This window comes from Marmota marmota, unplaced genomic scaffold, assembly GCF_001458135.2.
Source record: "Marmota marmota marmota unplaced genomic scaffold, marMar, whole genome shotgun sequence".
NCBI classification, from domain to species: Eukaryota; Metazoa; Chordata; class Mammalia; order Rodentia; family Sciuridae; genus Marmota; species Marmota marmota.
The window spans coordinates 7,226,061-7,242,442 of record NW_026000048.1 but is presented as its reverse complement, the minus strand read 5'-3'; the positions used below and the strand labels follow the sequence as shown (position 1 = coordinate 7,242,442).

Below are 16,382 nucleotides of genomic sequence, written 5' to 3'. Positions count from 1 at the left end.
GGGGCACTGGGGTAAGGGTGTGTTTTCACTTGTCAGGGCTGGTCCTGACCCTTGAGCCAACTGTGTGGCCTTTAGAAGGTGAAAACATTGGAGCTTAATCCTCAAATTGCTTTTGGAGGGAGGAGAAGGCTGAAAGGATGTTTCTCCTTAGTGATTGGTTAGTGATTGGCTTTCCTTCTGCTTCAGAGAGTCCACAGGTTGAACAGGACTGTAGAGCCTCTTACACAATCTTCTCTGAGTTTTAAACGGGTTTGGTTGTGAGGAGGCCTGAGGGTGTGAAGCATTTGGAGAAGTGTCATCCTTCAAGGGCTAGGACAGAGGTCACTTGTTCCCTGCTGGGAAGTTCTGCCCCCAGGGGACATGTGGCAAGATCCAGAAACAGTTTTGCTGGGGGACCTGGTGGGAGGGAGGTGCCGCTGACCTCTAGAGGGATGCTGCTAACCCTCCTACAAGGTCCAGGATGCCCCTCAACCAAGCAGGGTCAGCCCCAGCCTGCCGTGGTGCAGAGGTTGAGAGACCCTACTGGGAAGCCTAGGCTGTGTACTCCAGAAGTGTTGAAACTCACCTGGTTGTGTAGGTGTGAAAAACTAAGTGCAGCCACGGACCTGACCCTCAGCACCCTGCTCTGTGTCACAGCCCTAGTGCTGAAGGCTTTCGAAGTCCCTCTGCAGTATGTGTCACCTTCTCCTGGTGCCCACTGCCTGCATTTCTTTTGAGGTGACACATATGGTTTAGAAGTAACCATGATATCAGCAGTGGCCTTAGCTCTTCAGAGCAATTTGAACTTAATTTTTTTTCTTAAGGTTTTGATACATCGTTTTTCTGCCTGAGGGTAACAGTCTGTTTTATTTATTTTTTAAATTTTTTGTTATTTGTATCACCTTTGTTATGCATAATCAATAGCCTGCTAAGGAGGGAGTGATAAAAATGGCCGGAACTTTTAAGAGTTGCATCTAAATGACATTTGTGACCTTTGTCAAGGTTCAATCCATCACCTTGGCCTTGCTGACATCTGGAGCCTTTGTTGTTTCTGAAGAACAAGAGAAAGGGCCTTCCTCCTGTCCTTGCCTTGCATTTTTGCCTGTGCTCTCTCCTCTGCCTGGAAATTATTTTCTCCTTCTTCCTCCCTCTCTGCAGCTCTCAGCTCCTCTCTCTTTCCCCTAACCCCGAGGTTGGACCCTACCTGTGCTCCCATAGTTGTGGGGGCCCTTAGTGCTGATCACTTTGCAGCCACACTTCTTTTTGGGGGTACAATTTTGAAATACAATCCACATACCATTAAATACAGTTGAGTGATTTTTAGTGTCTTTACAAGGTTGTGCAACCATTGTTATAGTCTGCTTCCAGAACATTCTTGCTCCCCCACAGTCACTCCTCATCCCCTCTCCCCACAACCCTTCATCTACTTTCAGTCTCTGTGGACTTTCTCTGTGCTGGCATTTTACATATGTGGAGCTGTGTCACAGTTGTTCTTTTGGTTGGTTTCCTCAAGGCCCACCCTTGCTGTGTAGCACATCAGGATTTCCTTTCTGCTTAAGCCTGAATGAATAACAGTCCATTGTGGATCTACCACATTGTGTTTCTCCATTCATTAGCTGGTAGATGTTTAGATCCAGTTGTCCTTCCAGTGTGTGGGTCTTTGTCCAGGCCGTCTTATGGCCTTGGACAGTAAGCCCCATGGTGTGAGCACCTGTGTGGCCCTGTGAGGAGTTCTCAGTGACAGCTGAGTGAGCAATGGAGTGATCCCCTGAAGAAAGTGGAGATGCTGCTTCTGTAAGTGTCACCGTCACTGCTCTGGCAGGGAGTGCGCCGACTGCCTAGTCCTGCTTCCTTGCATTTTGAGTTAGTACTGCCCAGTCTTTCATCCCTCTCAAGGAGGACCTTTCATAGGAGCCCTGGAGAACGGTTGATGGTGGGTCTGGCTTTATCTGAACTCCCATTCATTCCATCTCTGCACCCACACATCCTGGGGGTAAGGAGGCACTTAGCCCCAGACCCAGCCTAAGTTGGTCATACATGCCATTTTTAGATCTGGCTTTGAATTTAAACTGCCATTGAGGTGAGATGATAACAATGTCACATTTGCTTCTTTACTTTTCCTATAATTTCTCATCTATTGTAGAATAAATGTTTCAATGAATGAATTGTACCGATGGATATTGGGATAGTACTTCTTCTAGTTAGAGAATTAGAGACCGTCCTCTCCCCTAGCTCTGCACACAGATGCCAGGTAGCTGTGCCCTACACACTTAGGAGGGACAGACAGATATGGGTATATCCTGGGCACTTGGGTGCTCTGGGAGGAGAGGAGCTCAGAGGAGGACCACGGAGAGGAGGCCTGAGAGGCTCCTCTCAGGCTGGACCCCTGGCCATGGCCCTGCCATATCCTGTCCTCGTTGCTGATCTCATTTGTGATGCACTTTTAAAGTTTGACTCTTGGGAAGGATCTAAGATGGTTGAATTGTATAACAGTTGCTCTGCTGACTATTGTGGAAGTTCAGTGGTACTGAATGTTAAGAGCTCATGGGCTCATTCGGCAAAATCCATGTTGTTGCTTGAGAGAAGACACAGTTTATTCATCAGTTCTTCTCTCTCTTGGAAGAAAAATGCGGTGGCAGCCACAGCCGCAGAAGCATCATCAGATTTGTATCCTACAGGCTCTGCTATTAGTCAAGATGCGGATGCCTGTAAAATGACAAGTTCAAAATGAAAAAAAATGGAAAGCCCCAGGAAGAGGGAAACCATTAATGTGACCAAACTGTTCAAACAATAACAACTTATGCTAACTAGAGGATTCCTTTCAGCTCTGTTTCTGAAAGAACTTAAAACAAATTTAGTAGATAATCAATGAGACTTGGAAATCTTTAGTACAGAGAACAAAGTCAGGAAATAGCAAGTTCATGGGGCAAGAGGTTTTATTGATTGCTGTAGGACAGGATAATTATTGCTTTGTAACCAGAGGCGGCAGTTGTTCCAGAGGGAATAGGGGAATCTATTTTTTGAACAGGGATTTTTGTTTGTGTGGTTTTTCTTAGAGAGTTAATATAGTGGTAAATTCTGTTACTGTACCTAGTTGGTCTCTGGGTGGTTAAACCTGAAAGGCATCCCAGAATATGAAGATATAGCAATCTCTGACCTATTGCTTCTGCTTGGGAGGAGGGCTCCATGGTGACAGAGAAGGTTCACTACAGATCCCAGGAATCAAAGTGGCCTAAAGGAAGGGGCATTGTGGTTGGATCAGAGATGCGAATTCTTGCTCTGCATTCACTTAGCTCTGTGGGTGAATCCTCCGCACCCAGAGTTCTCACCTTTTTAAATTTTTTAAATTGAGGTGGGGTCTCACCGTGTTGCCTGGCTGGCCTCTCTTAGCTTGCCCTCATCTTTGAAATGAGGGGTTGTAGTATATAATCTCTGTAGAGCTTTCCAGTATGAAATTCCTTGGTTTATGATCCTTGTGAGGGAAGGGAGGAAGGGAGGCAGGGGTGGGTGCTGGTATTCCTATTTTATGCTTGAAGAATGGAGTTCATTTTTCATTGAGGATGCATGTACACCTAGCAAGTACACCGGAATCTGTCCAGACAACCAGAAATAAAGTTTCTTGTGTGTTCCTTTGGGGGATGATGAAGTTTTATTGACTGAGGAACAAATTAACCAGGATAAAAGTTATCACTAATGCCAGGGTAGAATTTCCCTCAGTAGAGACCTCGGACTCCCTGTTGGAACCCAGAGGATACTACATTCGAGAAGGGCGGGGATGCCTTTCCTGTCCACCTGAAATCGTGGACTCCAGACCCTCAGGACCGGTTGGGATGTCCACCTTGGCCTTCTGTCTTCTGCAGTCACTGTGTTGAGAGTGATTTTTATTATTTTAGGTGATAACTTTACAGGGCACATAGAACCCTTTACAGTTCCATATTTTCCTGCCTCACTATTTTAGATTAATTTCATCACTGAATTAATGTGAGTTGTCATTATTATGTTAAACGTTATGAGGAAGGAAAAATAGCGCAGCAGTGGGGCCAGTGTATGTCATTGAGATGTGATTCCCATCAGCAAGTCAGGGAACTCCATTAACAAGGACATATTCAGAGCGACTGGGTTCCGTGGCCAATCTGCCATTCAGAGAGCAGTGTTCCTGCCTGGGGGCTAATCGTCACTAATCTTTCATATTAAAAGTATTAAGGAACATTTTACATTAAAGCATCACTAAGTGCAGTGGGGGATTATGGCCTTATTAGTGGAACAAAATGTAGAACGTTTTGACTTAGTAAATCAATAAGGCTTGATTTATTCATAAGCACATGCAAAGCTTGCAAAGGGCAACTGCCAAATAATTATTGTTTATGGTGATAATGCAGGGAAATCGTTTAATCCAGTGACTGTTTCATTGTTATTTATCGAGAAGTAGCAACATTACCCCTTAATGTCAGGGGTTGGGAGCTTTGAAGTTCTAGCTGGCGCCTCCTGAGTCCCCGAAACGATGCTCCTAGACGAGAGTGCAGGTAAATCTGTGTGATGATGCATATCCAAATAAAACCCCTCGGCTTATAAATGGAGAAGTATTTATGTGCGCTTTCTACTGTTGCAGTAAAAGTATTGGAATTACACTGCCTTAGGAATCATGCCACTAATTTTTATTTTCGCCATTATTAAAATTTCTGTAATTTGCATTGCAAACTCTGCAATCTTGCCAGAATGACTCTATTTACCATTCAAAGTTGAATCACAATTACTGGAGTTAGTTAATATAACTTATTTGAATAAAGGAATGTTTATTCATGAAGTGTGAGGAGAACGTGTGAAGATTGGCCTTATGTTATGTGGGTAGATTCTGCCAACTTCTGCAGCCTGGTCCAAGGGCTGTTTTTGGGAGTTGCTGTTTTTACCATAGTTGACTGTAAAGGGAGAGATGCTGGCAGGTGGTACCTGAGACCATAAAGCCCCCAGACAACAGGACTTGGCAGTTTGCAACCATTATGTACCTGTGGACTCTGAGAAGTAGAATTTGTGATTTATGAGACTATTGATTTGTAATTTATATTTTATTATTTAAATGGCACTTTAGTAATACTAGTGAGACTTAAACCATCACATTGTTGTCTTTGGAGGTCTTAGGTTATAATTGTCTTTGCTTATTAAAGAAGAAAATTTAGTGTATATACTAAAAATGTGGAGAGCAGATTTAATCCTAACTGACCACTTAGGGAAGAAGAGAGAGACTCCTTCAGTATTAGATAATGTGATATAAAGAGAAAAAAACAAAAACATTGGTATAAGAAAGGGTAGAGTGTTTTTGACAAGTATGACAGTCGGTAAACCAAAGTCACATATTTTAAAAAGTTAGTGCCCCTTTGTCAGAAAGCCATTCTTAAAAACAGTGGTGTGTACAAGAAGGAAACACAAGAATTCTTTCTCTGTAGGCACTTAATGGACCTTTTAAAACAATTCACATGGCTTTGAATCCTCTTTGATCTGGTGGAGAGGCCATGTGGACATTCACTGGTGTAGGCCAGCTGGACCTGGTCATGTGGGTGAACATGTATGTGTATATGTTTGTGTGTTTTGATCTAAACACATGCTCTGAAATAATTTCAATATCTTCTGTTTTCAAATGAGTTATTTAAAATTTTGGATTATTTGCATCTCTGGAAAACAAGAGAAGGTGTAGATATTGGATCTGAATTGTACACAGTGTGGCTTCCTGGAGCAACCACTTCATTAGATGACCATCTATTTGTTCTTCACATCTTCTTCCCCCTTGTTTTTTTTTTTTTTTTTTTAATCTGTCTAGTCCCTGCACTGAATGTCAGATGTGGAGCCAAGAGAGTTAGGGATGCCCATGTGGATCTCGGAGCTTGTGACCTTAGGGCTCCATCCAGCTCTGAACTCAGAGGCCTGTTCTTTTATGAACTCTCTTGTCCCCAAGGTCTCTGTTGGCTTAAAAATGTTCTAAACCTGAGTGCTTTACTGCTGAGCCACTACCCCAATAAAGATGCACCTAGCACGTGTGAGGCGCTGGATTTGATCCTCAGCACTGCATAAAAATAAATAAATAATATAAAGGTATTGTGTCCAACTACAAAAAAATAATGTTCTGAACGTAAGAACTCAAACACATGCAATGAATGAGATTTATGAAAAGGCTCTGAAATAAATAGGCCCTGTGAACAGAAGCTGAAGAAGTTGTGTCTTAGGCTGTGGAAGGAAAAAGAAAAACACACACACACACACACACACACACACACACATACAGAGAGAGAGAGAGACTCTGGCAGATTTGGTGGTCCTCATATAAATCAGAGACCTCTGGTGAATAACCCTTTGTTAAAAAACGAGTGCACTTTGCTTTCTGTCTCTGTGGTGCAGGTGCCGTATCTTTGGATTCAACCAACCAAAGATGGAAAATATTTTTTAAAAAAGTTGCATATGTTCTGAACGTGAACAGACTTCTGTTTCTTTGTCATTATCCCCTACGCAATATAGTATGACCACTGTTGACAGCATCACAAGCAATCTCGAAATGATTTTAAAGTGCTGTGATCTGGAGGTGATTTCAAACACAGCCATGCCATTTTACATAAGGACTTGAGTACCTAGGGATTTTCGTATCTGCAGAGGGTCCTGGGTTGCATCCCTTTGTGTGCATGGGAGGACTGTAATCTTTTCTCCTGTAAGTCCCTGGTTGGTGTTTATGTTTTTTTTTTTTTTTTACATTTCTGTACTTCACACACTCCCTTTATCATTGTGTTTCACAGTGAATAAACAGATCATGAATTTTGCCACGTTTGTGCCATAGCTCTCCAATTAACACACTTTCTCTGTAAAATAATTTTTATCGTGTGCTTACTGTACTTCATTTACTGCTCTCCTCAGAACAACCTTGTAAGGTGGCTGGGGCCTTTTTATTTTATATTTTGGAAAAAATTGTGGCTGTTCCCAGGATAGACCACCTGCAGTAGATTTTAAACTGAGGGTGATTTCTCCTAGTCCTGAAATCAGTGTTTGGAGAGCAGGAGTGTGTGTGTGTGTTGGGGCGGGGGGAGGGACAGTCAGTATTTGTTTATTGATTAAATTCTGTCAGTGAGATTTTAGATAGAGTGGGCAGACTTGCTCTATTAGGAACATGTCACGGAGACAAGTTGTAGAATTGGCTTCTTGTGAATTTTAAGAATAGGGTAGAAAGCCGCTTGCCCAGAATGTTTTCCATTTTGTCTTTTTTGGCGGCAAATAAACGGAAGAGCTGTGGTCTGGAACTTCTTTGCCGAATGGTAATCATGAAATTATGTAAAGTTATGTAAATTGTATCAGATGCTATTTGGGTTTTCCTGTGCTGCATGAAAACTGTAAGCACAAAGCAGTGACTAGAAGATTTTCCTTTTTAGTGCTAGTCATAAATGAATTTATTTTCTCCTGCTTCTCAATCCAGCAACATATGTAATTTAAATTGAGCATGTGTTTGATTTTATGTGGACTAGGAGGGTGAGTTCGTTCTGTGTGTGTGTTCTTGGCCTCTTGTCTACACCTTTTCCTTGTTGTTAACTCTCATTTCCTCCACTGTGAGAGCCCTGGTCACACCTGGCTCCTCCGTCCCTTGAGCATCCCTCATTCTCTGTTGAGGGGTTCTGGCCCTACCTGCTCAGATGACAGTGGCCTCATGTTCATGAAGGGCACAGCTGCCATCTGGTCCCAGTTCCTGCTCTGGGTGGACCCTTGACTATCCTGAGTGATCCTTGTGTACAAGCTGCAAGGGAAGTCTCACGTCATTTTTGAATAAACAAATCCCGGTGGGCACTACTGTTCAGCCTCTGGGACATATGGCTGTTCTCTCCCTGACTCTGCCTCGTTGTCCTCCTTTGCTCTTTCACTCTGAGCCTGGAGTTCCCAGCTCTGTTTCTCCACTCTCTGTCATGCTGCTCACCTTCCTCTAGTCTGATGGACTCCTGAGCTGCTCCCAGTGCCATTCCTTCTCTGACCTTCTGAACACAATTCTGACTCTCCAGTGCTTAATAAGTCTGCCATCATGACTTGATGTTCCTGGTCTATGCTTCCACTCTAGGACCATGTCTCCACCCCAGGTCCATGCCTCCATCTCAGGTGTATACCTTCAGTCTAGGACCATGCCTCCATCCCAGGCCCACCAGGTTCATGCTTCCATCCCAGGCCCATGCCCCCACTCTAGGACTGTGTCTCCATCCCAGGATCATGCCCGACTCTAGGACCATACCTCTATCCCAGGTCCATACCCCCACTCTAGGAGCATGCCTCCATCCCAGGTCCATGCCTCCAGTTTAGGACCATGACTCTATCCCAGGTCCATGCCCCCACTCTAGGAGAATGCCTCCATTCTAGGTCCATGCCTCCATCCCAGGTCCAAGCCTTCACTCAAGGACCATGCCTCCATCCCAGGTCCAAGCCTCCAGTTTAGGACCATGCCTCTATCCCCGGTCCATGCCCCAACTCTAGGACCATTCCTCCATCCCAGGTCCATGCCTGCTGAGAGCCACAGCGGAGTCTGTATGGCCCCTGGCATTTTGCCAGGCACCAGACTGCGGCACATGCCTTCTTACCAGGTCCGTGCTTCCATTCCAAGGCCATTTCTCCATTCCAGGTCGTACCTTCACTCCAGGTCATGCTTCCATCCTAGGTCCATGCCCGCACTAGAACCATGCCTCCATCCCAGGTCCCTGCTTTCATCCCAGGTCCACGCTTTCTTTCCTGGGCCATGGCTCCACTCTAGGGCCATGCCGAGTTTCATTTTGGGTCATGTCTACTCTAGGGCCCATTCCTCAAGCTTGAGCCCTCAGTTTTGCTGGTCCTCAGGGAGAGTCTACTTTTTACATCAGCTCTAAGGGAATGATTGGTTTGCACATAGGTGATTCCTGAGTCTAGATCATCTTTAAGTTTGTTGAGTTTCACTTTGAGTTCTAAGTCCTGGGAGCTAACATGGTGTGATTCAGGGGTGAGTTCTATGTTGTGTTAGGGTTCTCCCTAGAAAGACTTGGTAGGATGTATAGATACATAGAAGAAATTTATTTTCTGAAATTGGCTTATGCGATTGTGGAGGTGTGGTGAGTCTGAAATCTGACAGAGAAGTTCAGTAGGCCAGGGAATTAGGAAAGAATTTCAGTGTGAGCCCAAAGTCTGGCTATATCCGAGGCAGGAAGAGCCGAAGTTGCAGATGAAGTCCGTGGCTTTCTCTTGTAGGGGAAGTCAAGTCAACCTTTGTTCTACCTGGACCTTCAGCAGAATGAGGAGGTTCACCCACATTAGAGAGGGCAGTCTGTCTCACTCAGAGTCTGCTGACTTAAATACATATCTCATCCAAAGATACCCTCAAGGAAACTGTCCAGGCACCGTGGCCCAGCTGTGCTGACACAGCCATTTAACTAATCACAGGTGGACTCCGTGATTCAGCAGGTGAGCTGACTCTGGAGAGTGAGAAAGGACTGTGTATGTATACCTGTCATCACATCTAGACTCGGTTGATATTTCAGAATGTAGATTCTCTGAATGGAAGATTCTGATAGAAACCTGAGAGATTGTAGAGTAAGAGCATGGACTATCTTTGATGCCTAAGAAAGCATACATAGCAGGTGACATGTTGGGTCAGATTCTCTTGAAAACCCACGTGAAACAGGTGGGAAGAAGGGACAGGGACATTGACTTATAGGCTCACTGCCTGCTTCCCAGTGAGACTGTCATGAGAGGTTGATGGTCCTACACAAGTTCAGTGTCGACTTGTGTAGCCCCTTGCTACCCTCTCAGGAGAGGTTATGCTAATGCAGGTGACCTTCTGTGTATAGAGTCTGTGACGTGTGTTTAGAAAGATAGTCGCTAATGCACCTTCATTGTGGGTCTCCTTGAGCTCAGAGGGCAGCACCTTAACGTAGTGAGGCCTTTTCTCCACCCTGAGAAGTCACAGCAGGTGGGTGGTCTTCAGGTTAGCACCACACCTGCACCAGTACGGACTTTGGTATGGACCCTACCTTTTCCAGGTGCAGTGAATCACAGCACAGACAGCTGTGTGCTTTAAGGACCCCAGAGCTCCCTTGCTCAGATCTGCACCCAGGGCTGGCCCAGGGCAGCTTACCACTGAAGCCTCTTTCCTGTGACTGACACTGTTTAGGCTCAGGGGACACGATTCTCTGCGCCTCTTGTGCCTTGGAACAAAGGCAGCTGTGTCTGAAGGCTGTAAATTTGTGGGTTGTGGCATTACCATTGTTAGAGTGAAAGATCATGAATGGTCAAATCGTTTCTCCAAGAGGGCACAAATATAACAGATTTATTTTACAAAATACATACAACTTTGTGATAGTACTGAGAGCCATGTTACCTTTTTTTTTTTTTTTTTTTGGGTTCCATCTTGTGACTTCAGAGGTTCTTAGTTATTAGTGAGAAATGTGTTGTATATATTGGCTGGGGAATGTTTTACAGTATTATACAAAATTCAATTTTGTTTTATAAAATCAAACAAAACACTTCACAGTACTAAGTCATATTACTCTTGTGTGCATAGATACAGCTCCAGAATTATACGGATGAAGTGCAATTGTGGCTTTTTTATGTTGGCAGCTGGCTGAATGTTGAATGCTAGAATTGTGCATTGTTTTTATTTTTTATTTTTTACACATTTAATGAGGTTAAATTCTGAAAAAAAAAACTACATAAATATTTGATTTTATTTGTTTTTAGATCAAAAGTTTGGTATTCACAAATTACAGTTTGTGTTTTATATATTTTAGTCTGTAATTTAAAATATTGAAATAGAATATTTGAAATAGTTGGACACTTAGAAGGAAAACAGGTTTTTCAAACAACAGTGATTTAATATTTGATATTTACATTTTCTTCAGTTTTCATTTTTTGTTGAAAAAATATGAAGATGATGTACACTAGGCATAAATACAATCTCTTAATCCTTTAGGTGATTTCTGTTACTATGCATTATATGAAAACCTTGATTTTTAACTAGATAATGATTTGTTGAAGGCAAGGTGAATAAATTTCTTAGAATAAAGATATAATTGTGAATTATGTAAGTTCCTATTTTACTTATATAAATTTATTGGCACTTGCCCCCTGTCCCATCACAATGCAGGGCCTGTTAAGGGGTTTCATGTGGTTCCTGGGGTGTGGGTAGAATAGGGGGGTTGATTTCTACATTCTGTTGTCCTGTTTGCCACATCAGGTTGATCTGCCTCCAGCTGTACCAGTTTGTAAGCTCTTGGATCCCAGTCGCTTCTTCTCCCATGGTGAGAATGCTACCCTGTGCATTGCCTTGAGGTGTAAACTCCTTTGGGTCCCTGTCACTGATGCACAGAATCAGTGTCACACCTGCCCTCCCACCCACAGCCTGGCGATACATCAGTTCACCTTTATTTGATCATCACACCACATTGTGTTGCTTGTATTATTTTGAGGAAGACAGCAATACTTTTATTAATCAAAGCCAGAAGAAAAATTTTGCTTTATGGTAAAGAAATTTTTGAAAAGTTTCATTCTATCCTACTTTTTCTTTTGCGGTGCCGGGGATGGAACCCGGGGCCTCATGCCTGACAGGAAGCCCTCTACCACTGTGCCACATCCCAACTCCTACATATTTTTTTTTGTTGCGGAGGAGGATGGGATGAGCTCTTGTACCTAAAAGGACAGGCATTAGGAGAAGAGCCTAGGGATATGGCATGGTTGGAATTTCAAGGAGAACAAGGAACTTCTTCCAGATTGATGATCAAGTAGCGCCCGTTGACACATATTTTAAAACTCATGTTGGAGGATATCACATCATTCCCTTGTATATGTTTGTGGGAGTGATAATAGCAGTTTCATTCAAAACGTCTTATTTGTAATATGCAGGCAATAACCTATTTTTAACTACTTAAATGAGTGAAAAAGATCGAAAATACAAGGGGTGTATTAGTTTTTCAAAATTCTTGTAAGGGGCATGTAAGCAAGAAAGTTTGGAGACCAGTTAGCACAGATGGCATTTACCCTCAGCTTTTCTTGTTCACCCATTAAAACTTTTTTTTTCTTATAATTTAGATGTTTAGAAGTTCTCAGGGCTTTGAAAAAATTTTTCATAATTGAGCTTTTGCTGAGTTTTCTATTTAAGTCGTTGGATTCCTTTGGTAATACATTTGCAATCCCTCCCCTTCTTTGCTTATAGAAATACTAGAGCTGGCAGAAAGAGGTTGATGGGTAGTTTTTTTCCCATGGCTACCAGCATCTGTTTTTATTTTCATATTTTTTGGTGCTTTGTACTTGGTAAATGTGCATCTACCACCAAGATACATCCCAGTCTTCCCAGTGGCTGTTTTGATCTGCAAACTTTATTACTGTTGCTATAGAAATGGAAACATTTCATGTCACTTAATGGATAATTATTTACGGAGGTCCTACTGTGTAGCTGATGTTTTTTTGGTGCAACTGTATGAAATGACCATTATTGAGCACTTAATATAGTGAAACACATTTGTAATATTGTCAACTTTTGGTCTGTGGCAGGTACTGAGGTGATGATGGACTTGGTTTTGGAAATGGATGTCTTATGTGACTGCTCAGCTCCTACTGGACTGATTTATTTCTTGGTCATTTCTGCTTTGGCTCATCCCTGTCTCACTCTGTCTTGCCAAGAGGCTTCGGAATTAACTCAATTTGAAACGCTGATCTCTGGGAACATGGGACTCTCTGGGAACATGGGACATGGATGGGAGGTTGCCTGAGACATCACTTCTTTTCTCTTGAGTTTTTAAAATATGTCTTTATGTTGAACATTTCTAAAGGGCTGTTTGCTTGTTGTGGAAATTTACAAGAGCTGCAAACTAGGCTGCTCCTGGAACCCTGAGCCCTAACTTCTACAGTGATCGCCCAGAGACCAAACCGAAAGGTCCCCATGGTTTACACTCTTTTTTTTTTTTTTTTTAAGAGAGAGAGAGAGAATTTTTTAATATTTATTTTTTTAGTTTTCGGCAGACACAACATCTTTGTTTGTATGTGGTGCTGAGGATCGAACCCAGGCCGCATGCATGCCAGGCGAGCGCACTACCGCTTGAGCCACATCCCCAGCCCTACACTCTTGATACTTAAATTAAACATTGGTGTCTCTAGAACTGAGTTCCCTGCAGTGCAGTAAGAGTGCTTTTCTGGAGCATCAGGCAGCCTGGGCTGGTGGCTCAGCTCTGCTGATCACTGAACTGACCTTGGAAAAGCCACCTGGTCTCTTTGCATGACACCCTCCTCATCTTTACAGTGAGCAGCTGATACCTGGCCTTGCTCTCTCAATGACAAGGTGAGACTTCGCTTTGATGGTAAGCACTCTCAAAGTTTAGACCAGGTGGGATTAGGTGGGAGGAAACTACAGCATCACATTTTTCCTTTTTTGTTTTCAAATGTAAGGGACCCTGGCAGCCCTTACAGACAGGGAGGTGTGAGCAGAAGTGTCGCTTGCCCTCTGCAAGGGGGAGCCCTTTAGAGCTGCAGTGGCACCTGCCCTCCCGTAGCTGGACTCCTCACTCAGTCTCATCTGCCGTCCACAATTTGGACAAAGAACTGCTCTTTATTTTTCCTAGTGGTCTCAGAACTTTGGTCATACCACCTTTGAAATGGTTATTTTTGCCTTGTTATGCTTGCTTATAGGTACATGGTCTTACTCATCTGATTGTAAAATAAAAAAAGTAGGGTCTTATGAACATTTTATGATCAGACTGGATCTGCTGCCCTTTAATGAAATGTGTGAACTTAGACTAGGAGCTGCATTCATAAACTGTGTGACCTTTGGTCTTCTCATGAGGGATAAAGACAATGGTCCCTTGATCATTTTGTGTATCAAATGGAATTTGTACAAACTCCTTAGAGCATTCTTCCTCATTCTGGCTAAAGCTGGCATTTGATTCACTTTTTAATTTCTTATGCCTTGCACATCACCTTTTAGCTGTTGTTACTCGGATAAAGAACAAAGCTTCTGAGCTAAAACAACAACTAAACATAAGACCAGTTAGCACTGGCATGTGTTGGAGGATGTTTTAATCTTACTATGGGCATATACTGCAGTCTTATTATCTGATTTTGAAACTAGTTCTTATTTGACGCTGCAGATTAGAAGCAGGGGAAGACAGGTGCTAGTCATATATACTTGTATCACAAATAAATGATAGCCATCAGCTGATTGAAGGGGAGGACAGAGAAGACTGGAAAGGTGGTGAGCTATTACTTAGTAAAGCAGAATAATAGGTTTACATGACTCTGAATTCTCAAAAAAGTTCCTAATTTATTTTCTATCTGCCCGGTAGGCTAACTTCAGGACGGAGGAATATGATGTGGAGAAAAAAGATTGTAAAAACCTGTCACTGTTTGAAAGCTAGGTGCTCTGGGAGTTGAGATGCCTTATTACTGTAACTATGGTGGAACTTTTTAAATGATGCTTAGAGAATAAAACAGTCTTTATATTGGCTCCTTAAACTGGTAAAGCCCTAGGTCAACATAAGTGAGCCTGGAGGTAGTGGCCAGGCACACAGGTAACTCAACTTTGGTATTTCAAGATCTAGTGTGCTGTTGGTTGGCTCACAGCCTCTTGGGAAGAGGGCATGTAGCAGGTGAGGGACAGATGATGGAGAGCTGCCATGGTCATGGAAGGAGGCTGACCTGGGAGGGATGTTTTTTCCAGATGGAGAATCCACATCCCACGCTCCAGGCTTGGGAGAACAAACAAGATCCTGAGCAGCAGATTATGGCCCCCCTAGAAAAAAGATCTAGCTCAGGGAACAGGAATGGGTTCTAAGCCGGGGAGCTTAGAGAGGAGTTAAGGCTTACCCTAACCTCAACAGGTGGAGCGGGAGTAGGCTGGAAGAGAGAGCTTGGGAGGTGTCTGCACTGATCACCTGTGTTACTGCCAGGTCCTGGGTCTCAGTGGCTTGTGTAATTTCAGGATGTAGTCACGAGGTAGTGATGTGGCCTTCTTACCTCTTTGAGAAGTGGCTTCCATAGGGCATCCTAGAATCTGGGTGAAGGTTGCTTTGGCAGTATAATATATGGTCCTTGGGTGTGGACATCAGTGGAGTCAACTTTGCAGGTCCCAGACCAGCAAGTAAAAGGTGGGAAAAAAAAAAAAAAAGGACTGTAGGAGAGTCCTACAGCGTTCTGCAGACACTGTGCTGCTCAGTACGCTTTAAACATGAAGAGAAGGTTCTGGGACCAGAACTGGGGCTGTTTGGGGATTAAACTCGGGGGTTCACAGAGTTTCAGGGCCAGTTGAAAGATGTGCTGAGTGTTTGGAAATTGAGCCACAGCAGCATTTATTGAATGGGAATCATTTTGTTTGAGTTGATTTTTTACATTTGTGATCTCTGGGGCTAAGGATGGGGTCTGCATTTCCCCTTGCTGTGATTTCATGAGAGGGAACTGCCAGTGCATGGGGAGCTTCATGGGGTAGATTCCTGGGACCTCAGAGCTGGAGGAAGCTCAGAGGTGGTGAATGGCTGGCAGTTGCCCTTGGCCCGTGGAATGTGCTGCCAGGCTCTTTTCCTCTCAGGTCACAAGCTCCTTTGTGGTTGTCTCCTCCTTCTCATGGCGATGAGACGCTGACGTACTTACCCCTTCTGAGCACTTGAAGACCCTGAGGTCCAGAGGCTGCACAAACAGCCATGTCCAGCGTCTTCCATGCAGGAGATGAATCTGAGAGCTCAACTTGGACCAGGCCAAGTGGCATTGGTATTGGAAAAGTTGCTCTTCCCTCCAGAAGGGAATGCTCACCATCATTTTTAAAGAGTATGCCTCTTTCCAAAGAGCAGCACAAACATAGTTCATCCAGTAGCTTTGAGGATAGAAGAATACAGAATGCCCAATAGTGTGTCTCCTAAAATGCTCCGAGGGCACGTAGCAAGAATTCACAGTGGCCAACCTATTTTTCTAAAGAGATTTAATCAGTAGTGCAGAAGAATTAAAGAGAAGTATGATTTCAAGGGTTTTCTTGATTATTTTTCTGATTACCTCTTATCAACCAACGAGCTGTTAATTAAACAATGTAAATTTTTAAAAAGCCCATAATGACATATTTACACAATGGTTACTAAGAGCCCCCCAAAAGCCCATCATAGATTATAGGAACAAGTAATAGCCATTAAAATAATCTGTAATTATTTTTTTTTTCACAATAGATAGTTATGTTGTTCCATTAGCATCTGTTCGGCTTGCTTTGTAGAAAATTATGTGGTGAATATCTTTTGAAGCATCACAAAGCAAAACAACTCCCCCAATCCACACAAACTTCCCCTCTTGTCCTCCACAGAAGCAGAACAAAACTCTTTGAAAATCTCCCAAGAAAATAAAATGTATTAAAAACTTCTTTTCTTGTTTAAATGGTTTTTTCTTTGTCCTGTAGAGATAAAGGG

General features: G+C 43.2%; 1 protein-coding gene across 4 annotated transcripts in view; it reads left to right on the top strand.

Annotated features, from left to right (window-relative positions):
• The window catches only part of Sfmbt2 (Scm like with four mbt domains 2), a 218,742-nt gene that overhangs the window by 34,863 nt on the left and 167,497 nt on the right, over nt 1-16,382 (top strand). The window lies entirely within an intron of this gene.